Source organism: Rhipicephalus microplus, chromosome 2 (genome assembly GCF_043290135.1).
Source record: "Rhipicephalus microplus isolate Deutch F79 chromosome 2, USDA_Rmic, whole genome shotgun sequence".
Lineage (NCBI taxonomy): Eukaryota > Metazoa > Arthropoda > Arachnida > Ixodida > Ixodidae > Rhipicephalus > Rhipicephalus microplus.
The window spans coordinates 145,392,248-145,419,102 of NC_134701.1; the positions used below are offsets into that span (position 1 = coordinate 145,392,248).

Consider the following 26,855-nt stretch of genomic DNA (forward strand, 5'->3'; position numbering starts at 1 on the left):
TTTCGTCTTGCTTATAAGTTTCATCTTCCTTTTTTTTCAAGGTCAAGGAGTCTCAAAACACGCAGTCTTACTACGATGCTTCATCTTTTAATAAGCTGTGCGGAGTTTTTTGGTTCGCTAAACTGACAAGATATGAACTTTTCACGTTAATGGTAGAAGCATGACAAATAATGGGTTCGAAATACAGGCAGCTTTGCATTCTTTGAATTGCAGACTTGATATACTCGCTTACATGGAAATGTGGCTCACAAGTGACACTGATTTGTCATTTCCTGGACACCAATTTGAGGGGGTATTTAGAGAAAGGCGTAAAGGCGGTGTCGTTGCATTGCTCTTTAAAGAAAATCTTCAGTACGAGGTTTTTTCAGGGTTGTCTTCTGTTTGTAAACATTATGAATCAATCAATTTTAAATGTCTTGGTACCTTGGTTGCTTGTGGTTATCGCCCCACATAAAGTGAAACTGCCAAAAGTGTTCAGTTTGTGCGTGATCTTGATTATGCACGTACCCTCAATACGCCTGTTGTTTTAGCTGGAGATCTTGTAATCGATCTTCCGAAAAACAGATTCCCACGACGTTTATTTCTTGACATCATCGATAGACTTGACTGATTTATAGTAATCCAGTCACCAACAAGAATAACTATTGTGATTGATACGTTACTATATCTCTGTGCCGCAAATCATAAGTTGCCTTGTGTTTTAACTGGAGTGTTCACATTTTGTTTAAGCGACCACCAAACTATACTTTGCTTCTTTCACAGAATAAGAAGCAAGGTGAAAAATTACCAGCCTAATAACAAATAGTGCACTGCAGTATTCATCAAAATATTCTCATTAAGCTTCCATCTTTTGTCGAAAGCATATCAAGAAACAACGTTTATGATGAGGAAAGTCCTACTCTTGCATGAGAAAGTGCGTTGTGTTCAAACAGCTGAAAATAGGTTGCTGTGACTGGCACGCTTGCACTTCGCGAATCAAGTAGGCAAAATTGCTCACAGCACCAACACGTTCGAGAAACATACGTAGGTTTCGACAGCCGAACACAGCCTCATCGCGCAGGGTGGGTTGGGCCACCTAGGCTGCCCCCGCGATGGGGGCTTGCGGCGTTTGCTTCGGCACGCCTGGCGTGATCCGAAGCGTCCCCGATAACTATTGTGGTGGCGATCCCTCCTCGCACTGCTTCAGTGTATGACGTGTTCCCCGCCTAATGCGGAAAAACACGCTGTCTCGCTTCTTAAAAGCGGATGTTTAGCTTGAATATGTTAGCGATAATATAATTTTTTTTTTCTTCCAGACCACGTAGGACCTGGAATATGCCAATTCGTCCCCATCACAAGTGGCATAGTGAAGTTCAAATCGACAGCTGTCGTCAGTCCTCTGCGGCCGCATTTGACGCATGTAAGCGTCCCTTGGCACCGCCGACTGCCATGACCAAAGCGCTGGCACTTGAAGCAGAGCCAAGAGTATGGAATGCAAGGTATCACTTATTGTTAGAAGTAACTTGTTGTTGTTTTAGTAGGAACCAAAAGTTTGTATAATTATTTATTATTTCCAGGTACTGTTGGCCGATTTGGCCGTTACAGGGGTGGGGTAGAAAACTGACATAACAACCGTCATGTCATGCGTAAAAAAGAAATGCATAGCCGATACAAAAGGAATACATCACTATACTACGTTCTACGACTTACATGCTACATCACATACATCACAAAATACACTTCCCAATATTACATCCTACAAAGTACATGAGACAGGTTACAGCAAATAGATTCATAGTCAAAAGATGATAGGCACACACACCAAAAACAGCAATCACCGTTTACGAAGATACACCTAGAAAATATTTCGTAACATTATTTTCAAAATGTTCTGCAGTTTGAGAATCACGTATAGCATCGGGTAATACATTCCATTCTTTTATTGTTCTGGGGAAAAAAGAGTATGCATATGTGTTCACACGACATTGAGGAACTAGATATTTTCTGAGGTGGTCACTTCGTAGGCTCTGCACTTGACGGGGAATGAGGTACTGCTCTGCATCAAAGTTAAATGTATTTTTGGAAAGCAGGAACAATAATTCAAGTCTGGCTATGCGACGGCGGTCCACGAGGGGCTGTAAATTTAATTCTTGCAGCATCTGTGTTACAGAATGTTTACGAGAATATTTTGAAAGAATAAATCTAGCCGCCCTTCTTTGTACCCACTCGATGTTTTTAATTATATCTTTTTGATAAGGGTCCCATATGATGCTTGCGTATTCCCGTGTAGGCCTTAATATTGTTAAGTACGCTGTTAACTTTACGGGGGCTGGAGCCAGTTTTAATTTGCGGCGTAAGAACCATAACTTCTTTTCAGCAGTAGAGCAAATATTACTGATATGTTGGGTCCAGTTCAGGTCTTCAGATATTGTTACTCCTAAGTATTTACACCTGTTAACGGTAGCTAACGCAGTGAAACTTAGTTGATACTCGAAATTTTTGACGTGCTTTACTTTGTTTGTAACTCGCAAAACAACCGTTTTTTCTTTATTTATTTGCATTTTCCATGTTTCGCACCATTTCTCGATAGATGCCAAGGCATCGCTGAGTATTTTTTGATAATTATGGTTGCATATTTCTCGATAAAGTAAACAATCATCTGCGAACAGTCTAACAGTAATATTTTGATTAATATCGGAACAAATATTGTTAATATAAACGAGAAATAACACCGGTCCGAGTACGGACCCTTGAGGGACTCCAGATGTTACGTGTAAACGAGCAGACTTGTAGCCGTTTATGTCCACATACTGCGTCCTACATGTCAGATATGACCTGACCCGTTCTACTACATTGTTATTTATGCCAATCTGCTTCAATTCCTTAATTAATTCGTTATGAGGAACCCTATCGAAGGCTTTTGCGAAATCAAGGCATATTGCATCAACCTGTCTTTCGTTATCTATTGCTTTTGAAAAGTCTTGGATGGTCTCAAGAAGCTGCGTTACGGTTGATAGCTTTTGTCGGAAGCCGTGTTGGTTAGGATGTAGTAGTTTTGTATTTTCTAGGTACAGATATATAGCTTTGGATATAACATGTTCGAGGAGTTTGCAGCAGACGCAGGTTAAGGAGATTGGCTGGTAATTTTCGATATTCTGTTTGTCTCCGGTTTTGTGTACCGGGACCACTTTTGCTACAAGCCAATCGTCTGGGACCCGTTTTTGTTGCAAGGAGGCATAAAAAATTATTTCCAAGTATCGGGCAACCCATTCAGCGTATTTACGCAAGAAAGCATTTGGAACTCCATCCGGACCAACAGATTTATGTTCTTTAATGTTCAGCAGGAGCGATAGTAACCCTTCATAGCTAATGCGTACTTCTGGCATGTCAGACATATGGGAGAATGATGTTGCTGTAGTTGAAGCACTACATTCGGAAACTTTTGAAAAGACAGACTGGAAGAACTTATTATGGTAAGACGCAATTTTCGAACAGTCGGTTATGATTTCGTCGTCAACAACAATGCTGTATTGGCTTTGAGGGGTTTGTGACAAATGACGCCAAAACTTTTGCGGGGAAGACACCATGAAGTTTAGAACTGTTTCCTCGTAATATTTCTGTTTTTCTTGCCTCAGCGTTATACGCAACTGTGAAGATAAGTTTGATATCTTTTCACGATTTTTGACTTTCCTTTGCCGTCCTATTTTTCACTTCAGACGAACTATCTCTCGCGTTATCCAGGGATTACGCCTATTCTCTCTCTTTTTCCTTAATGGTACGAATGAATTTACACAGTTATATAATGGTTTTGAATCTTTCCACAAAGAATTGACGTCATCATCAGGGCTCAGGCTGTCTAGATGAAACGATAAGTAGTCAATGATGCTCGTGTCATCAGCTTTATCAAAATTTGGGACATGCGCAATACATTCTTTAACATTTGATGCAGGAACGTCGGCTTTAATTTGTACAAATACATAATGTATATGCTATATGTACATAGATATATGTAAATGTATATAGGTTATATACTGCTCGCTTTCTTTTTCGTAAATTGGCATTGAATAGTATGGTATTTCCGAAAGTTGCCGTTCTTTTTTGGAGCAGTTCAAAGATTTCTTCAGTCCACCACCTCTTCGAAGAGGGATCGGTTTTGAAAAAGTCAGAGGATCTCATGAATTACGCTGCTCATTTGGCAGCCATGCCAGCCACACGCAATAGAACTTTACGAGGGGACGCTTGAGACACAGTAAAAAAGCGGGCGGCAGCTCTACATGACCGCTATATTCTAATATATCTACCCAAGTTTGGATATACACAGCAGGTTATTTCTTGCTGCCGAGTAACGTTGAAGTAAACGAAGTCAGGAGACGACAGATCGAAATTAATAAAGAAAGACGAAGATGAGGGGAAAGGGAAATATGAAAAGGTGACTGCCGATTTCCGCTGGGTTGGTCAGTCCATGAGTGCCGTCTACATGAAGCCAGAGCCATAAGGATGTGTTGCCTCTGCAAGGGGGCCTTGATTGTCCTATCAGCCGGCGTTGGCTGAATCTTCAGTACCCCCTTATTTCCGGACACGGCTAATCAACGCACGGCAGCACGTTGAAAGGAGTCGAACCCCCCATTTGCTTGCGTCCGTGGTCTTGCCATACACCAAACGCAGACGCCCCTGCGTAGTTATAACACTCTGTTCTGAAGGTAACACTCTGTTCTGAAGATGCGAGTTGCATTTGCTCCCTCATGTTTTTAATGAAGTTAAGCTTAATCATTCTGAATATATTCAAGTGCAATCTACTCGCATTGTGCCTTATGAACTAAGACACAATCATTACGTAATTTCGGTTGTCTAAACCACCTATGGAACATAAACACTAACTGATTGATTGATCTGCGGGGTTGAACGTCTCAAAACCATGATAAAATTATGAGAGACGACGTAGTGGAGGGCTCTGGAGAGAGAGAGAGAGAATGAGGAAAGGCAGGGAGCTTAACCAAGCTTGTCTCGAATGGCTACCCTCCACTTGGAGTGGGGGAAAGCGAAAACAATGGAAAGGAAAGAGATAGAAAAGAAGAAGAGTAAGAAAGATGTGGATGAATGGTCAGTTCAAGAGTACCCAGCATGGTCTGACGCTGTTCATTGATAAGCACTCGTGAACCCTGGTGGTCGTTAAGAAGTACAAGAGGACTTTCGTGGCTTTGCGGGTATGTGAAACCGTCGGCCCAGGTCCCAGGATCTTCTTTTTGTGAGCGGCCGTGAATCCAGCTGACGGAGCTTGGCTACGTCGTTCGGACTGGTATGCTGGGCAATGGCGTAGAATGTGCTGAAGCGTATCCTCGCAGGCGCAGGTGTTGCATGCCGAAGTACTCGCCGTTCCATGGAGACGAGAGTACGCATCCGTAAATGCCACGCCCAACCTAATGCGACACAGCAATGTTTCGGCACATCGTGGAAGCAGGATGGCAAACGAAGTGGGAAATTTGGGTCGATCGGATACAGGCGGTCGTTGCAGAAACACGGCGCATTCTATTGTAGGAGAGTTATACGGCGAGCAAGTGATTGTAGTCGCCTTCCAGCGTCCGTTCTGAAGGGTTGTATGGGCGTACGCCGGTCTTGGTCATGAGTCGATCGAGCAGCTTCATCTGTGCGGTCAATGCCGATAATTCCGCAATGACTCGGTAACCATTTAAATACAATACTGTGACCTTCCTTGAGCGCTTCGTGGTAGGCATGCCTTATCTGATATACTGATTGTTCGTGTAACCCGTACTGCATAAAAAACCGTAGTGTCTGTAAGGCTGACCTCGAGTCGCGAAAAAGATGACCTATTGATTAGGTCACTGCCGAGGAATGTACTTAACTGCACGTTAAAGCACTGCGAGTTTTGCTGCTGTCAACGTCATTGTGTGAGAAAACTTGTATTGAAAACACACATTACCAGATGGAACAACCAGTGCTCCTGTAAAGCATTATAAATTAGTGGAGCCATCGGTGTAAACATGTGAGCGGTCAAAGTATGTTTCGTCCAGCAAACGCAAAGTCATTTGCTTGAGGGCTAGCGGTCACATGCGTGCTTTTTTAACAATTTCAGGAACCGATAAGCGCACATCAGGTTAACGAAGGTTCCATAACGCAGATGCTGGACGCATCGCAAGTTGAAGCCCAGCGATGATTTGTCACAACACCGCAGAACGAAGATTGGTTCCTCCGCGCTGTAAAACACGCTAAGTGATGTGACGTAATCCGTGATAAATGCAGCTATCAAAGCCTTTTTTACTACTTTTGGTTTACGTAGACTGTTAGTAAGCCGTGGCCAATAATAGCCTACTATGCGCTGTGGTATGCATGTAGGTGCCCTGATATATAAAAAGTTGAAAATAATCAAACTGTTCTAACAGTGGGTGTGCAACACTGTTCGCACTATGTTCACTGAAGAAGCGACCCGCAAACGTGCATAGAATTAACATTGCATAACCATATTATCAGTATACAATAAAGATATTGCAAGTATACCAACCCACATAGAAACTTGCTAAAAACCACGTTTATCTGTATATTTTTTGCCGTCATCCCCCTTACTTTATTAGGAGCGACAATAATGAGTGAGCCACATAGAAGTTACGCAGCTAACTGAATTATGATTTTGAACAATGCTCTAAACGCAATTGGACTGCTTTGAACTTTCGATACATACCTCTTTCTTCAACAAATACGGCCCGCTGTTGTTCGTTTCCATCTAATTGCAGTTGATACAGCTCTTGCATATTGGGTTTGGTCATTCCTTTTTCTAAATTGCAATGTTTTCAGTGTGAATTCATTGTGTGCAAAAAACATTGCTGAAGAACAAGGCTGTTTGGTAGTGGAAGTCTCTATTTTTTTGAATAAGCAGGACGTTGCAGTTGAAGTAAAAAGAAAGCCCAACCAGTTGTTTATTTGTTAGAAAGACTTATTGGTGCTTTACTCTAAGTATGATGAAAAACAAAACTAGACCGTGACATATCAGCCTGCAAGGATCGCTCAACGCTAGCTCATGACACACACAAATCTGAAAAAGAAAGTGTTCGCGAAAATAGCGGCATCAAACACACTTTTCATTTTTCTGATCGCAAAAAGGCCATCGTCTCTCAAGTCCTATTACCATGGGGTAAAACATACGTCGAACAAAGCGGAGCATGCGTCAATATCTGTCTTAGGGAGCTCGAGCGATCACATTTAGACACCACACTATCTTGCCTCGCCACACAGTGTCAACAATGTTGGGTCAATCCATTCTTCGCTGACACTAAGATACGGTGACGGCCTTTCAGGAGAGGCCATCAAAACTTTCTGCATCTGAAGGAAAGAAGACAAATTTATCAGTGTACCTTCTATCAGGCTAACCGATGTGGAATTCCGATACATAAGCGCCACCTGCATATGTTGAATACTAAGATTATCAGTTTTCTGTTGAGTATTTTTTCACCTTTATATTTTTGTTCTTTTTTCTGAATGAAGTTGTGTAGCGAATCAGCGCCCGTGTTGTGGACACTCTTCTTTTTAAGCTAAAATCAAGATGAATACGTACGAACTTTCTCAAGTTTTGATTCTCAAGCTAGCCCATCACAAGCAAATATACATAGCTGAGCTGTGTACGCAACAGTCTTGCCATGTGTATAACCCAAATCTATTGGTGAACCAATATGGTTAGTAGGAAGAGAGAGAGAGAGATAAATAAAGAGGAAAGACAGGGAGGATAACCAAGCTTGGCTCAATTGGCTACCCTACACTTGGGGTGGGGAAAAAGGAGAATAATAGAATAGAAAGAGATAGAAAAGAAGAGGAGTAAGAAAGAGAAGTGTGAATAGTCAGCTCGCGACTACACAGCACGGTCTCGCACAGTTCTTTCACAAGCAGTCGTGAAGTCTGGTGGTCCTTAAAAAGTACAAGAGGGCTTTAGTGGCTTTGCGCGTTTGGGAAGCCGTCGGCCAAGGTCCCAGGATCTTCTCTTCTGTAAGCGGTCGTGAATCTAGCTGACAGAGCTTGCCTCCATAATACGTCGTTTGGTCTGGTATGCTGGGCAATGATATAGAATGTGCTAAAGCGTTTCCTCGCAGGCGCAGATGTTGCATGTCGAAGTGCTTGCCATTGCAAGAAGAGAGTACGAATTCGTAAATGCCACGCTCAACCTCATGCGACACAGTAAAGTTTCAGCGCATCGTGGGAGCCCGGATGGCAAACGAAGCTGAGAGTTCGGGTCGATCGAATACATATGCGCGTTGGAGAAACCCTGCGTATTCCATTGTATGAGAGATATACGGCGAGCATTAGTGGGAAAATAGTTAAAGTGTTGAAGTCCTGTACTACGTAGATGACGAAAGAAAACTGATATCCTTTATGCGCAAGGCTTCCTAGACGTCTTAGTTCATTCAAAAACATTATGGCAGAACAGTGAACGCAAACTGCGGACCCTGTGTTTGGTGTGTTCCACTGCACCAAAGTTCTTGCTATTTAACCTTTAGGTCTATAAGACACACCTCTGTGGTAGACGTTTGTCGAATTGGACTATTGACAAAAGTTTCTCGTGTATAAATAAAGGACACGTAACATTCGTTCGAGGTCAGGCTCAAGCAGTGTTAGATTCGACCTTTTGTACCGATGCTATTATTGTTTCGTCATGGTCCGTGGTTGACTCTGTAACTAACAGCAACCATCTTGCGGTAGTTTTTGGCGTTATATGTCCCATAACAACTTTTGAGCAGCAACCTCGAGTATATCTTAACCATAAGAAACTTCAAATCTCTCTGCGTTCGGCCACTGCAAATGTTATGAATGACAATGGCCAGGGAATGGCACCTAAGATTGGCTCCATACTAGAGGATTGTCGAAAAAATGGAAAATTTGTTATTCCATTGAGTAAACAGCCATCTAATAGTTGGTAGACCGATGAATGTACGCGTGATTACAGAAGATAGAGAGCCGCTTGAAAGAAGCTTCTGCATAATAACTGCACTACGAATAGAAAAGACTATTAGTTTTTTGCCGGGGTATTTAGGTGCACTGTTCAACGCGCGAACGAAGAATATAAGAGTCGAGGTTTCGATTAGTTTTCCAAATCAAACGATAAGCATGCTTTGTTCGCGTATCTGTGGTCAAGAAAAGAACATCCAATCACTAACCTTAGATTGTGTATTTTGACTCCGCAAGAAATGAACGCCTCGATTGAAGAGATAGCTAAAGGTTTAGAACGCCACTTTTGTACAGATTCTCTCGAATACTTGCAACTAGCAGGCAACTCAACATTAGTTTATAAAAATTTCTATATTTGAATTGACAGAAACTGTAGTTTGTTTAGCAGCGACTGCCCCTGGACCACAGAGAATCACAAATTTCGTGTTCAAAGTTTTGCTTCAAGAATCGCCTAATGTCTTTTTAGATATTGTGAATTTTTTCTGGTTAACCTCCCTGCCTTCTCCCTTTTTGTTGTTTCCTCCTTGTGATTTATTCGTTGAACAGATTCCTGTGAAATCCCAGAGAAATGCACGCTACATACTCGTCTGCACTAATTCAGCATAAGCAGAATTGAGATATTTATCCTGAAAATCATCACAAATGACGTCTCTTTGAAATTGAAAGTTTTTAAATACTATGGTTCTGCCTAAATTGAGGATGACGCAGAGAGCAACGGAAAAGAAAATGATAGGTGTAATCTTAAGAAGCAAGAAGAGAGCAGAGTGGATTAGGGAACAAATCGTGGTTAAAGATACCGTAGCTGAAATCAAGTACAGGAAATGGACAAGGGCCGGGCATGCATTGCTCAGACAGGATAACCACTGGCCATTAGGGTAACTAACTGGATTCCTAGAGAAGGCAAGCAAGTTAGAGGGAGACAGAAGAGTAGGTGGGCAGATTAGATTAAGAATTTCTCGGATATCATTTGGCAGCAGCAAGCACAGGACCGAGTTGACTGGCGGAACATAGAAAAGGTCTTTGTCCAACAGTGAACTTAGGCAATTGATGATGATGGTATGTGTTTAAAATGCATGTTTCAGTTTTACTTAAAGTTGCAGCCTTATTTGTTTTAAGCATGTCACAACTCACCAATGAGAAGAAAAATGCACAGCATTGTTATGAAGAGATAGTGGGGGCGTGAAACCGGCATGGCTGCAGCGGTACGCTTCACGCTGTTCCTACTGCTTATGCAGGGTAACGGCGCTTCTGCAAGACAGTGTCCCAGGAAAGCCGCAGCGTTTCTTCCACCGGAAGGAGCCACAACGCAAGGACTACGAGGAACAACCCTTAAAACCAACGTAGCACCTGATGACGACAGCGGGGTGACGCCACCAGACGTTCCGGTATCCGGCGCATGTGCGATTCCTGCCAGTGAAAATCTGAGTGATTACCGGCTCGACGATAACGCTCAGCTTCATAAAGCGGGACTCTTCAGTGCGTCAGTGGGGCGTGAAACCGGCATGGCTGCAGCGGTACGCTTCACGCTGTTCCTACTGCTTATGCAGGTTAACGGCGCTTCTGCAAGACAGTGTCCCAGGAAAGCCGCAGCGTTTCTTCCACCGGAAGGAGCCACAACGCAAGGACTACGAGGAACAACCCTTAAAACCAACGTAGCACCTGATGACGACAGCGGGGTGACGCCACCAGACGTTCCGGTATCCGGCGCATGTGCGATTCCTGCCAGTGAAAATCTGAGTGATTACCGGCTCGACGATAACGCTCAGCTTCATAAAGCGGGACTCTTCAGTGCGTCAGTGGGGCGTGAAACCGGCATGGCTGCAGCGGTACGCTTCACGCTGTTCCTACTGCTTATGCAGGTTAGTCATACGGAACCCCCTTTCTTGCTCCCCTTTTTCTTGCCGGTTTCACCCCAAAAGTTGTTTGACTGCATTCTGTCACATTCATGCACGCAATACCGTTCGCGGAAACAGTTTCGCTTGCTGCGTCGCTTCTCTTTTTATTTTTTACTTCTGCTAATATGTGGCGACGTAGAGGTGAATCCGGGACCGTCCACCGAGGCGACACTGCAGCAGCTCTTAGCAGGTCAAAGCATAATTAAGGATAAACTAAATGCTATTGAAACCGTTCAAGCTGCAAACAAGCTCGCTATAAATGATCTAGGTGATCGTATCAAATCCCTTGAAACTAAGTTCACAAACCTTGATGAAATGAAATCGTCTTTAGCAGAGTGCGTTGTACAATGTGAGACTCAAGCACGAGTGTTGAAGTCTCTAACGTCAAAGGTTGACGACCTTGAAAACCGCAGCAGAAGGTGCAACCTCATCTTTCACGGTATACCCGACGAAGGAGCAAACGAAACAAATGCGGAGTGTGAGAAACAGATCTTGGATATCTGTTCTTCGAAGTTAGGAATTCCCACTATAGGAATAGAAAGGGCACACCGGTTGGGACGTTTTCGAGCTGGGAGGAGCAGACCCATCATCGCAAAATTTTCATCTTTCAAAGAAAAACAGCATGTCCTAAGCAACGCAAGAAAGTTAAAAGGCACTACGACTAGCATTTCCGAAGATTTCTCCGAAGCAGTACGAAAGAAAAGAAAAATTTTGTGGGAATATGCAAAAGAACAAAAACAGGATGGCGCGAAAGTTATGCTTAGGTACGATTACCTTCTTTTGAACGGGCAGAAGTTTGTCTGCGATGATGCAACAATGCATGTGACCCCACAGAAATGACCGTGCCAGTCTAGTTCTGTGAACATTAGTATTCTTCTGCTGAATTGCAGGAGCATAAAGAATAAGAGAGATGAATTTTCCGCCTTAGTAGAAACTGTTAAGCCTTCCGTGATTCTCGGTACGGAATCCTGGTTAGATCCTGACATTGGTGACCACGAGGTATTTCCAACTGGTTACACCTGCTACAGAAAAGACAGGAACGGTCATGGAGGGGGTGTGTTCATTCTCATTGATAGTAGCATTAGGTCCTCCCAGATTGACGTTGATGCTGGCGTGAGTGAAGTAGTGTTGAGCAAACTAGAACTTCCGAACCGCATCGCCTTGACAGTATGTAGCTTTTATCGTCCCCTAATGCATCGCCGGATGTTCTCACTCGACTTCAAAGTGCGATTGATGAAGTTCACTCAGATACCGTGGTCATTGGGGGAGACTTCAATTTACCGGACTTGAAATGGGATGCATCGAACACCGCCACAGTTACTGGAATATGCAATACAGAAATGATGAACATGGTCAACCTGCATGCTCTGCATCAGCTAGTCCTCACCCCAACGCGGGGAAACAACATTTTAGACCTTCTGCTTACCAATCGACCAGAACTTGTTCAGTCAACGCTTGTGATTCCTGGCATAAGCGACCATCACGCTGTCGTGTCGACGATGTCGCTGGCCTATGTTAAAACAAAAAACCATGCTAACAGAAAACTGTACAATTATAAAAAAGCTAATTTCGATTGTATAAATCAAGCATTCCAGGCTTATTTAGTGGTGTTCGAAACGGAAGCCGAGTGTAGGAGTGTGGACGGGCTGTGGCGGTTATTTAAGCAGAAAATACTCGAATTACGTGAGCTGTTCGTCCCAACTTGGGTGTTGACGGCGAGACAGGGTAGAAGCAAGCCTTGGTTTACGAAAACCTTGCGCCAGCTCACACAAAAAAGACAACGAACTTATCGCGCTTATTGCAGAAAACCTTCAAAAGAGACAGAGAAAAAACTGAATGAAATAACTCGTGAAGTTAAAGAAGCAACACGCATTGCCAAAGACAGTTATTCGGGAACTATTCAAACAAGACTAAAACATAAACCGAAAGTGTTCTGGAAGCACGTGAAGCAGAATGGCAAGGATGTTGTAACTATCCCTCCACTCGTGTCTGGTGACGTCATTGTTCGCGAAGACGCTGACAAGGCAGAATGCTTTAACGCCTACTTCTGCTCCGTCTTCACTCCTGTAGTAATGCCTTCTGAAGACGTCCCACCGGTACTTGAAACGATAAGCGACATGCATGATGTTGTCATATGTACACACGGCATTGAATCGTTGCTTCGAAGGCTCGACTCTTCTAAAGCGTGTGGTCCTGACGACTTACCCAATTTCCTGCTTAAATCATGCGCTGAATCGATAGCAAAGTACTTGAAAGTTATATTTGATAAGTCATTACTCGAAGCTTCTCTTCCTGATGATTGGAAAGCAGGTATTGTGGTCCCTATTCATAAGTCCGGCCCTAGAAGCGACGTTTCAAACTACCGCCCGATATCGCTGACATCCGTTGCATGTAAAATAATGGAGCACATTCTATTCACGAGTATTGTAGCTCACTTGAATACTCATTCTGCGATTACGTCAGCCCAACATGGATTTCGTAAAGGTTTTTCCTGTGTTACCCAATTATTGGAATTCACAAATGATATTGCTTCTGCATTAGATAAACGGCTTGCGGTTGAATGTATTTTCCTCGATTTCAGGAAAGCTTTCGACACAGTACCCCATTCATTACTCATTGAAAAGATGCTCACATATAAAATAAATCCGGCGGTTGTCTCATGGATTAAAGAATATCTAACGTTACGCCGGCAATTCGTGGTTGTAAATGGGGTTCGGTCACGGGCACAAAGCGTTTCATCTGGTGTACCCCAGGGCTCCGTCCTGGGACCTTTGCTGTTCTTATTGTACATCAATGATATTGGCGACGGTTTGACATCGCAGTTGAGGCTGTTTGCAGATGACTGTGTGGTTTATAGGATCACTAACGGTACGGAAGACCTCAACCTGATTCAACAAGACCTCGATCGAATCAGCACATGGTGCACTAGGTGGCGCATGCAGCTAAACCTCACGAAAACTGTCAATATGACATTCACTCGAAAGAAGAACCCTCTAAATTACTGCTACACCCTGAATAACATTGTAATTGGTAAAGTAACCGAATTTAAATACTTAGGTGTTTGGTATACCCCAGAATTATCGTGGCAGAAGCAGGTTAACTACGTAACCGGAAAGGCAGGAAAAATGCTGGGCTTCATTCGCAGGAACTCTGGTGCATTCAGTCAGTCCACACGTGAGCTACTCTACAAGACGTACGTGAGGTCCGTCCTCGAGTACGCTTGTGTAGTGTGGGACCCTACGACGGCGCGCGACGTTATTAAACTTGAAAGAGTTCAGAATCTCGGTGCGAGGTACGTGTCCCGTCAATACACAATTAATTTCAGTGCAACAAGAACTAAGGAAGAACTCAAATGGGATACCCTGGTAGAACGACGCAGAAAGCTGCGCCTGAAGCTTTTTCATTCCATTTACTATGGTACGATTAACATACAGAGAGACATATATATAATACCGCCTAACTATAGGTCCCAACGCATGGACCATGAGCGAAAAGTAAGAGAGGTTCTATGCCGCACGGAACTTTTTAAGAAATCTTTCTTTCCAAAAACAATCCACGACTGGAATAGGTTACCTGCTGACATCGTCAACGTAGTTTCGAATGAGATGTTTTTTGCCCTGCTGAAATGATTGTTTCTTTGATCTTTTTAGGACGTACTGTATGTATTACTGTTCTTATCTTTTGTTCTTCTTTCTTTTGTCCTCACACTGTATGCAGAAGGGAATTGTGGCTATACTCCGATATCAAATCACTTATTTTTCCTGTTGAAGTGACCCAACCTTGTAGTATTCTTGTTTCTCACATATACTGCATACTGCTGTGAATAACTCATGTTGTCGATCTGCTGTAGCTGTTGTTGTTGCTATTACCGTTTTCCACGCTTTATATATGACAAAATATTGAACTGTCCAGACTGACTGTAAACCCCTCCCCCACTGTAATGCCTCTGGCGCTGTGGGTACTAAATAAATAAATAAATAAAAATAAAATAAATAAATATTATCTGCTTGCTGATCCGCAGTATTGCCCTCTGGCTTTTGCGAGGTACTTTCTTTGGAGAGTTAACAAATTACTTGCTACTCGCTCTTTATATAGACGGAGTAAGATCGGCAAAGTTATTGTCAAATGATGACATCGACGCAAGCAAGTTCACTTAGATGCCCGAACACACTAAATGCCACATTTTTTAACAGTTATACTATAAAAGACGCCTACACGTTCCTGGTAGACCTGCTATTTGTTCTTTAGCTAATTGATATTATTGTAAAACTGTCAGGTGATTGATGCTCTGTGCGTTCGAACTAGTATCGGGATGATACCAAGAATGGTTCGTGCGTCATCCCACCTTGCACAAAATGCTGAAAGTCTGTAATGTTTCATTCCTCGCAATAAACGTAAAAATAAAATTCACGGGAACAATTACACCATTTCATTCTATTAGACACTGCATAAAAAGGAAACGAACGACACTGTAATTGAACAACATATATAAATATTATCTGCGTTTAGGAAGACTTACAGAAAAAGTAATTGTACACACTCCCGAACTACCTTGGTCTTAACAGAGTATTGGGGGTTTTGGAACATATTTGAGATCTGTTACTAGCAGATCCTGCTAATAGATGTGGGCGCATTGCATTTACTGTGGCTCTCAAAGCTTGTTGGTGGTTTTGGTGTGGATGAAAATCAATGTTGTACAGGGTGTGCATGGCGTGAACATGTATAAATCACCACACACTTTATGTCACTCAAGCTGTTCTCAAGCGCACAAGTAATTTGAATTTTGTGTCGTCAGTACACTCAGCCAAGAAAAAAAAAGTCATACGAAATGTTGGCCAGACTGCTATGTTTCTACGCACTGCTTCTCTGCCAAGACAGCCATTTTCGCCAAGGTTGAAATACAAAGAGCGTCTAAGTGCTTAATATGCAATTCTTGTTAATGAGCTGCTGCTACTTGTTAATGAGCTGCTGCATTGATATGCGTGATGTGACGCCTCAAATTACCGATGTTGTCACAGGGGTGTGACGTGGACGAATGGAACACACTGCGAGTCGAATAATAATCTGCTTATTTGGGCGAACCTGTGCCCAGTGAACAGGAAGTAGGTTAACAGTAGCAGTCACGCACTGATAGTGGCGAATGGAGCATAGGCCGTCAATCAACTGACAAGTGGCGAAGCGTATCGGCATTTATACCCTTGACATCGAATATTATAGTGTTATTGCTAGCGGTGACGTTGGCTCCCGTATAATCTGTGACGTTCTAAAAGGGGCCGTAACCTGAAAAAAACTATATACTAAAGTCATGAAGCTTCTCGAGCATCATAGGTGTGGTTAGCGCTGAATGCAGTGTAACGGGGTGATAACAAAACTTAAGGAAAGTGACGTGACATTGCCCCCTCTGAATGAATGAATGAATGCAAAACTTTATTACAAATATTTTTTCCGGTGAAGGTGAAGCCCTCAGTCCAGGGCTCTTGTGGCCGTTGCCATCTTGCAAGCTCTGTCGATCAGCTTCAGCTGTTTTTCAGGCTCAGAGCAGGACAGTGCAGCCTCCCACTGCTCCGGTGTTGGTGTACAGTTTCTTGGCACTACCTGTGTGTGTTGGCAGGCCCATGTCACGTGCTGAAGTGCGGGGTATTCTCTGCATAGCGGGAACTTGTTGGCGTAAACTCCCGCATAGTATTTACTCAGAAAACTGAGATTGGTGTACGTATTAGTCTGCAGATGTCTCCAGGCAACCGACTGCTCTCGGCTGAGGTATTTGTGGGGAGGGGGGTATATCCTCCGCAGGGCTCTTTGGTGTTCTCAAATTGCTCCATATCGTCTAGTATCTGTGGCTGATTCCTCGTCCTTTTGTGCCCCCCAGTCGGCGTATTCCCGGGCAATGGCGTCGGCACGTTGGTTCCGTGTCACAGTTTCATGGCCTGGTGTCCACGTAATGGAGCAGCTCGAGAAGTTGATTTTTCTTCCCTTGAGTATGCGGATGGCAGAACTGGATATGCGTCCACTGTTGTACCGTCGACACGCTTCTTGCAAGTCAGTTACTATTTTTGTAGTAGACTCTTCGCTCTGGTGTGTGTTGGCGAGTGCGATCGCTACTTCCTCAGCCTCGAGGATGTTGTTGCTTCTGATCGAAGCGCTGTTGATTTTCCTAAGTTATTGACCAACAACGCTTACAATTGTCCCGGATCGCTCTCTGTATGTGGTCACGTCAACGTAAAATACGTCAGTTCTCGCCTTGAAATTTGTTTCTTGTGCTTCTGATATAGATTTTCTTCGAGCCTTGTAGATTTTTGGATTCATGTTTCGAGGTATTGGACTGACTTCAATGATCTGACGAATGTCCTTTGGTATGCTCACCGTGTTATTGATTTCAATGCAAGCATCCCTCATGCCCAATAAATGCAGTGTGTACCGGCCCATAGCAGTCAGCAGTAGTCCCATTTTCTGCGCGAGAAGTTGCGACTCAATGTTTTTTTGCACTGTGTTGTTTATCCCAATTTTAAGAAATTCCACTGTCAAGGTGCTGACGGTAGACCAAGGGCGCATTCATAGGCTTCTGTAAGGATTGCCTCTAATTCTTCTTTTTTTCTGAGGGAATGGTGTTTGGCAATGGACACTGTATACATTTTTAATGACCACGAGGGCCGGGACAAGCCTACAAGTGTCCTTCTACTTATTACCCCGTCTTAGGTTAGAGATTCTGGTGATCATCCTCGTGATCTGCGCTGAAGTGTTTAACAGCTGTCTGATGGTGTGGTTTTCACGACAGTTGATTCGTATCCACATGCCGAGAATCTTAATTTGGGACACTTCTGGAATGTTCTTTTCCCCTATATAGACGTCTATGGAGTTTTGCAGATCGCATCCTCGTCTGTAGACTCTCAGGACTTCTGATTTTTCCGGAGAGCAGACAAGGCCACATTGACGTACGTAGTCAAGAACTGTATCGGCTGCACACTGCAGAAGATCTTGTTTTTATCCTAGAGATCCTCTTGTCACCCAGATTGTAACATCGTCTGCGTAGATGGCATGTCTGAGTCCTTCTATGTCCTCGAGGTTCCGAGCTAAGCCGATCATAACGATGTTGTACAGCATCGGTGATATCACAGAACCTTTGAGTGTTCCTTTTCTGGGCGTATTAAATGCAACAGTGCGGATGCCTCACATATCAATTGTGACGGTTCTATTACTGAGATAAGCTTTGAGGTAGTTGTGTATTCTCTTTCCACAACCTAATTTGCTAAGCCCCCCTAGAACAACCCTATGACTCACATTGTCGAAAGCAGCTTTAAGATCCAGTGCAAGTTATACATTTTTATCATATATTGGGACATCGGTGAGCACCTCCTCCTTGATTTATAGGAGGATGTTCTGGGTTGAGAGGCATTTTCGGATGCCAAGCATGGTGTGCGGCATGAGTTCGTTGTCTTGCAGGCAGGTCTACAGCCTCTGAAGCACGATTCTCTTGTATGCTTTTCCCAGACAGGAGGTCAACGAAATGGGTAAAAATTGCGTTTTAAACTTTGGCGATCCTATATCTCAGTTTGCGGTTGTGTTTCTGCCGCTTACAACTTCTTATTAGGCCCCGGCGAACGTCCCAGAGGAGTAGGAGATGCTTGTCCACCTCGGGCGTGTTTGTAGATAGGGTAACTTCTCGGGTTGATCGTCGTTTGGGACGGTAACCTGTTCCCAATGTTTGTTGATGAATTCTGTAAACATTGTGAGAGATTTGTCATCGAGGTTCCGTATCATAGCGTTGCTGATGCCATCTTTTCCGGCGTAGTGCTCTTTGTGGCCGACAGCTTAGCATGTCGAACTTCTGTGGTATTGGTGTCGTCTAGAGTGGGATTACCTTCACCAGTTTATGCCAGGCTGCAGTCAGTATTCGTTGTATTGCCAATATAGCGCTGCTATATAGCGCTGCAGTTCTCTGTCTGTTCCTTCGAATCGGTGTGCAATCTTTTGGGTCGTCTTAGAAGTTTCAGTCTTGGTCGTGGTTGGGTCTATGAGGGCCCTCAGCAAGGCCCATGTCCTTTTTAAACCTAGTGTACTTTGTAGCTCGTTGCATTTTTGGTCCCAGTTGTGTTTTGACAGCTTCGTTGCATACTCTTCGGATTTCCTGGTGACTGCGGCGATCCTAAGTCTCAGTTTTCGGTAGTGTTTCTGCCACTTCTATCTTCTTAATAGGCCCCGGCGGGCGTCCCAGAGGAGTAGGAGATCTTGTCCACCTCGAGCGTGTTTGTAGATAGGGTAACTTCTCGGGTTAATCGTTTTTAGTCTGCCTTGATTCCTGGGACCCAACTCTCAATGTCAGCGATTTCTTTGTCCTGAAATTCTTCCCTAGTTTTTCTAAAAACTTCCCAGTCTGTAAGTCAAGCCAGATCATGTCATTTCTTATACGAGAAGGTTTCCATCTGTATGCGCGAAATGCAGTGGTCACTGCCAAACGTTTCCCCACCGTTTTCTCATCGGGCCTCCCTGACCACTTTAACGAACGCCAAGTCCGGGCATGTATCTCGGTTGATACTACTCACCACTCGCGTTAGTTCAGTGTTGTCTGTAATGAGGTATAGCCTTCTGCGATCAGCTTTTGTGGCCAAATCACTGCCTTTCTGAGTTTTCTTGACGTATCCCCAGCTCTTGTGCCACGCATCAAAGTCTTCAAGCATGACATGAACTGTTTTGCCTGCTGCTTGTTCTGCCTTGCGCAGAAGGGAGCTGAAGTTGGTTTTCCACTGGCTGGGAGAGTTGTAGATATTGAAGAGAAATAAGCTTTCGTCGGTTCTTTTTTTCGTTATTACTTCAAAGAGAACGTGGTCAATGTCTGTTGTATTGATTCCATGTCTGATTGCAGTGACCACTTTGGCAAGCAGAGTAGCGACCTTACTTTGACCAAGACCCTTATAAATCGAAAAGCCAGTGACTTTTGGTGAGCATTCAGTTTCCTGGAGGAAGATGATGTCTGATGGAGTTGCGAATTTATTGATGTGTTGATTCAGAAGACCCTGCTTTCGACGGATTCCACGAACAGTTCCACTGCCATAATTTAAAGGTTTCTGACTTGACCGAGCATTTATGGCTGCTCGCCATACTCAGGTGATGGCCGAGCATAGTGTTTGCCTCTGAATTTCATGGCCGTGAGTTGCACCAGATGTTTTCTATCCTTGCGCGCTTCACTTTGCATATTAGAGATAAGGTTGCTGATATTTCCTAGGCCCTTTCCATGGCAGCCCTCGTAGTTGTAAATTCTTGGTGCCGTACGGTCGCTGTCAGAGTTAAGTCTGTTTTGGAAGTTAGCTTTGGTCTGTCCTATTCTCAGGGCCTTCAGGTCATCTATGAGATTATTTAGTTTCTGCAGGAGATCGGCGTTTTCTGACCTGAGTGTCTGAATAATCTGCCTGTGTGGGCACGTCGGCTGGCCTGTGAGCAACATACCAAATCCGTTTCTCTTTTTTGTACAGTTCCTGCTGCTCGGCATATCATCGGAGGCCGGCGCACAGCAAGATGCACTACGTTTAGTCATCGCGGCAGCGAAGACTGAAGACGCATGCGCACATGGACCGACTTTCGCCGATAACCGCTGGTGGACACCGCCTCCTGGGCGATCGACATCAACGGAGCAGCATATAAGAAGACCGTCTCCATCCTACCGCTTCAGTAAGCAGGTCGCCTGGCCTGTGAGCAACATGCCAAATCCGTTTCTCTTTTTTGTACAGTTCCTGCTGCTCGGCATATCATCAGAGGCCGGCGCACAGCAAGATGCACTACGTTTAGTCATCGCGGCAGTGAAGACTGAAGACGCATGCGCACATGGACCGACTTTCGCCGACAACCACTGGTGGACACCGCCTCCTGGGCAATTGACATTAACGGAGCAGCATATAAGAAGACCGTCCCCATCCTACCGCTTCAGTGGGCATGTCGACTGGCCTGTGAGGAACATGCCAAATCCGTTTCCCTTTTTTGTACAGGTCAGTAACAAGCATTATTCTGTCAAAACCAGTAATCGTTGTTTGATTCAGCTGACGTGCCCAGCTGACGGCTTGTTTGGTCATTCGGAAGTTTGTAGTGCCCTAACTGATGCTATGTGGGGACATCGAGTCGAACCAAGGCCCTACGGTTGAGGAACTTCTTGATGAGCTCCTCACCGGCCAGAAGAACATTCAAACAAGACTTGAGGCGATAGAAGCAAAATTAAAGCAGGTAGAAGCTGTGGCCTCGGACATTAAAGAAGTAAATGTGAAATTGTCAAGCCTAGAAAAAACTGTCCAATATTTGGAACATAAAGTGATCAACTTAGAAGACCGAAGTAGGCGCAATAATATTATTGCGTTCGGTATACCTGAGGATGAAAAGGAAACCGCGGGTGCCCTTGCTAATGCTGTTGTTAAAGGTGTGTTTAAGGGTGTGCTTGGCGTACAGCTGAGATCAATAGAACGAATGCACAGACTTGGGCGCAAGCAAACAAACAAAAACCGACCGCTCATATTAAAATTGTTTGATTACCGCGAAAAAGAAGAAGTGCTGGCTAACTGCTTTAAGCTTAAAGGTACTGATATATCAGTTTCCGAAGATTTTTCCCTGGTCACAAGAGAAAAACGAAAAAAGGTGTGGGAAAGCACTTCTGAAATTAGAAAGGCAGGCGGAAAGGTTACAATGAAATACGACAAAATTAAAATTGATGACGAGCTGTTCGAATGGAATAACACTGAAAACAAAAAAATTCCCGTAAAGAAGGGCCAGGGTAGCCAAGAAAACAAAAGAATTCCCCTAAAAAAGGGTGGGGGTAGCCAAGTACGCAAAAAATGAAATAAAATTGAAGATGGCAAACCCCTTGTATGCCTGAACCAAAATGCTCGTAGCGTCATGAATAAACTTGAACACTTGCAGAGTATTGTAATGACACATCGCCCCCACATCCTGATAATCACCGAAACGTGGTTAAATTATGATATAAGCGATGAAGAAGTTACACCACTCGGCTACAAGATTTATCGAAAAGATAGAGACACGCGTGGTGGTGGCGTTGCTATTATGGTAAAACAATCATTGCAAGTTATAAGGCGAACCGATATACCGGGCGTTGAATGTGTTATTATCAAACTCTATTTACACGACCTAAATTTGTCTGTAGGCGCATTCTATCGCCCCCCAAATTGTGATCACTCATTCTTCGAAAAACTGAATGAGTTCCTGTGTTTTAGCAGATGTGACACAAGCAATGTGTTGTTAGCTGGAGACTTTAATGTTCCTTCCATCGAATGGTCCGGTGATTTTCCGCACCCACTCGTCTGTGCGGCGGAACCCATTGTAGACCTTACGCTCTTTCATAATTTAACGCAATTAGTCAAACAACCCACGCGCATTCAGAAAGACAAGAGCTCACTCTTGGATCTCTTTATTGTTAGCCAGAGTATTGCAAGTCGAAACGTTGATGTACAAGTAATGGAAGGAATTTCAGATCATAAAATGGTTTTCTTGTCGATCCCTGAAAATTGTATCACTAAAACAGGGAAATACCGACGGTGGGTTCCAGTTTTTTCACGTGCTCAAGATGTGGACATTATTGACGCTCTAGACATGTCGTTTCCAACATTCTGTTCTCTTTCCGAGTCAAATGATTGCTTTGTCGAAGACTTGTGGCACTTTTTTAAATCACTTGTTTTGTCGTGCATTGAACGATTTGTGCCCTTCAGAGAAATTTTCAGCCATAGGGTTAATTCATGGATTAAAAGGGAAATAGTGCGCATGGGACGAAAGACAAAAAATTAAGAAAACAGCATCGCGAGTCTCCATCACCAGCTAACAGTGAAAAACTTGTGTCAAGGCGCAAACGCCTTCAAGAAAGCATTTAAAAGGCTAAAGAATTTTACCACAAAGTAACTATGAAAAATTTTCTTCTCTCGTCTCCTGAAAAATTTTGGCGCTATTTTTTCTCAAATAAGAAGTCAATTTCTAACATTGTAGTTAACGGGGAAACCGTCACTGACCGACTCACCATTGAAACGTCTTTTAACGACTTCTTCTGTTCAGTATTCACGAAAGATGACACTATTGCACCTTCAGTCAATCAGTTCGAGAACATTCCCCCAATAAGCAACATTTCTATATCCCAGGAAGGTGTCTTCTCTTTTGCTTCAAATTAATCATAAGAAAACACCCGGAATAGACTGTATTGATAACCACTTCTTGGTGAGGTACGCTGAATGGAGCTCACATTATCTGCATCTTATATTTAACAAATCCTTATCCCAATCTAAAATCACAGAGGACTGGAAATACGGTAAAATAACGCCTATACCTAAATCGAACACTCCACATTTGGTTACTTCATATAGACCTATCACCCTCTTGTGTACATGCGCAAAAATATTGGAACATATTATGTTTAAGCACTTATCAACATTTCTAGATGAAAAAAAAACTTATTGACCCCAGGCAACATGGCTTCCGAAAAGGTCTATCTACCGTAACACAACTATTAGAAAAAGTACATGAACTCGCCAAAACCTTCGACAGGCAAGGTCAAACTGATATTATTTTCCTAGATTTTGAGAAAGCGTACGATCGCGTGTCGCACCAAAAGCTGCTCTTAAAACTTCAACCCATACTGAAAAACGATACACTTCTGTCATGGATAAAATATTACTTAAATTTAAGACGACAATGTGTAACAATTGATGATACGTGCTCTCCAGCAGAGACAGTTATATCCGGTATACCTCAAGGTTCGGTGCTTGGGCCACTTTTTTTTCTTGTGTTCATTAATGACGTAGTACAGAATATACCAGTTAAAATTAGACTATTCGCAGATGACTGCATTCTCTATCGTGAAGTTCAAAGCCGCTGTGACCAAGTTCTTTTGAATTCTTCTTTAGCGAAAATACAAACTTGGTGTTCAACGTGGCAAATGAGTGTTAACAAGACTAAAACGGTAGCCATGTCAATAACGCGTAAACAGCATCCCCTAAGCTTTCCTTATTCCATAGATAATCACACTCTTTCCGTTGTAGAAAGGTACAAATATTTAGGCGTAATTATTACCTTGGACCTTAGATGGAATGAACACATTTCGTATATTACAAATAAAGCCATGCGTAAACTTGGATACATTCGAAGGTCATTGCGAAAATCAATCAAAAAAATGAAGTTACTGGCTTACAAAACTTTCATTAGGCCCTCCCTCGATTATGCATCAGTTATATGGAATCCGTACACAAAAAACAACATTGATAAACTAGAACTCGTTCAAAGGAAGGGCATCAGGTTTGTTCATAATTGCTATCGCTGGCAAGTATCTGTAACTTCAATCTTGGCAGAATCAGAGCTGGATACATTGCAAAAGAGACGTCAGCGTGAACGGCTCAAGTTTTTGTACTCCCTTTACTATGATAAGCTGGCAATGGACAAGTGTAATTTTATCGACCGGGTTGGTAAGCGCTCGACGTGATCACACCACACGAAAAAGATAAAGGATTTTAGCTGTAAAACAGACACATTCAAAAACTCTTTTTTTCCGAGAACAACGCGTGAATGGACTCGACTTCCATCCAATGTAATTGATTGCAATACACTAAATTCTTTTGCTAAAGCATTGTCAGATTATCTGTAATTTTTTCGGTATCTTTGTCGTCACTCCGCTTTCCTAGTATTGCGACATCTGCAACTGATATGTGATTGTGAAACAATAATGTCGTTCTGATGTTTTTTTTTGAGTGTGTCGCATTGTAACTCTGCTTTGTTTTAGCGGTGCACCTCGGTGGTGTTACTAATTACAGTGTCCTCTTGTACAATCCAGATTTCTCCTGCTCTTTCCAGCGATGTCTTGTATATTATTAATTGTTTCTATCAGCGTAGGTCTGGCTTGGTACTAAACAAGTTGTTGATAGTACCTGCTGTCACTTTGTTGATTGCGTAATTGTATATTTTTATTTTTATTTTGTTCCCGCTCATTGTTGCGGTTGCTTTGTGGACGTATTTGCGTATGTTCTCGCATTCTTTTATTTGTTCTGCCCGCTCCTGCCGAAGGCCTTTTTCAAAGGCTGGCAGTAAATCTGAAAATAAATAAATAAATAATTCATTTACTTCGTCGTTAGTTGGCGCACTGCCATTCTTACCAACCAATAGTGTCTGCGTATTCGTGTTCTTTGAAGCAGTGGGAGAGGCAGAGAAAAAAGGCGCTTTCCTGCTCACCGTACCGTCATCTTCCTTCCTGATGACGGGCTTCTTCTGTCTGTTTTTCTTGGTTTCTGCAGCCTGGCGGGTCCTGGACGCCAATCTCCACCATGACCGTGGTTTTGATGCTGATCTGGATCTGGATGATGAGCTGTCATTCCTGCTGAACCAGCGTTTTCAGACCCGCCCACGTCCATCGGCGCCTAGTGCTCCGGCGGCCTTCTGCTCTTTTGTTCTTGGTCTTGGGCTTCTCGGTCTCCTGAAATGTTCCTTGCACTCCTTTTCCCGCGTAGGGTGTGCTTCCTTGCATGGCGCACACCGGGGCTGACAGGTGTGCCCGTCCTTTATGACTGGTTTCATGCCATTTGAGTAGACAACGGCGTCTGGTGTCGGGTATACGTCTGCGCTATGCCCAGGCTTGAAGCATATATAGCAAACTTGCCGCGATGATCGATAGAGGTAGCAACGTGTCTCACCACCATAGTAGTAAACATAGCGCGGGACGATCTTGCCCTCGAAGGTAATGACGAAACTTAGGGTTTTCCAAGCATTCTCACATAAGGTATTTACACTTCTTGGATACGCAACCGAATATGGGCTAGTATTTTGGTTGGCGTAGTCGCGGCCTCCAGTCCGTGAATAACACCCTTGCTAGAGTTCTCCGGCGCGGCTATGTAAGCCATCACGTAAGCCACTAAAACGTGGACATCGAAGGTTCTGCACAATGTTGGTGGTCTCCATACTTGGTGTGCTGATTATGGCGATATTAGATCCACTGCGCAGACGTATAGCAGGTTGCCTTCGTTGCCGATGTCTGGCTTACCACATGGCTTAGTTATAGCGCGTGCCATCTGATGCGTGCTTAGTTGACTGATGTTGAGCCGATCCCTCCGTCTCATAATGACCTTGAAGTCGGTTTTTGTCAGTAGTTGCAGTTTCTCTTTCCGAAGAGGATTCCCTTTCTGTTTAGGTTGGCTCGACGATGATTTGTCTACCGCTTCGGCCCCGGTCTCCGGAACGGTGATCAGCAATGAGTGGTGGTACGTTGCAGCGAACCATCCCCTGTTGTCAAAAGGCTTCTTTTTTGCTAGACGCTGGTTGCATTTTCTTCGCCTTGAGTTTTCTCTTCGATCAATGTCGTGGCTCCGGGTGACGCAGCCGCGTCGTCGTCAGCCATTCTCGTGCATTGCGCGAAAACGCGAGCAGCGTTTCGTCGGGCCAACAGCCCAGCGACGCTTAGGCTCAGAGCAGCGTTCTTCGCCATGAATTTTCAAACAAGCACACTTTCAGAAAATATAGACTTAAGGTTAAAAACTGGTTATCCGCCAAATGCAGTAGAAGATGGTCAAGTACTTGATAGATGGCGGCGATGAGGTTTTCTGGGTGAGGTGAGGCGTCGAGGCGAGCACTCATGCGAAGCACGTTTGCTTCGTTTGGCCACCGAGCGTCGTCTCTCCCCCCTTCTTTCTGAAAAAAGCATCGTCCCAATGCTTTACACAAGGCAAAGCTTCAATATAAAGGCAATAAATAACAAGTATAGAAAAACAACAAAATGCTGTCCACATGATTCGCGCATGAAATGGCCTGACGCGCACCACATAGACGACATCGGGTCGAGCACGGTGCTGTTGTGAGTTCGTAATGCCGGCGTGAACAATAACGTAGTCGAGTGGGCCGAGACGTTGAACTATTCTGTACGGCCCAAAATGCTGTCGCAGAAGTATTTCACTGAGCCTACGTCGGGGTAGCGGCGTCCTCACCCAGACACGGTCCCCAGGCTGGTACTCAAAAAAATCTTCGTAGAAAATTGTAACGGCGGCTGTCGGTCGCCTGCTGATTCTTAACGCGCAGGCG

At 43.8% G+C, this 26,855-nt stretch overlaps 1 long non-coding RNA gene across 1 annotated transcript; it reads right to left on the minus strand.

Moving 5' to 3' along the window:
- Positions 1-6,878: 6,878 nt before the first annotated feature.
- Positions 6,879-10,530, minus strand: LOC142786428 (uncharacterized). The gene is made up of 2 exons (XR_012889047.1): positions 10,057-10,530; positions 6,879-7,311 (listed from the first exon to the last, which is right to left on the minus strand). It is a non-coding gene; the product is annotated as an uncharacterized LOC142786428 (long non-coding RNA).
- Positions 10,531-26,855: the final 16,325 nt, after the last annotated feature.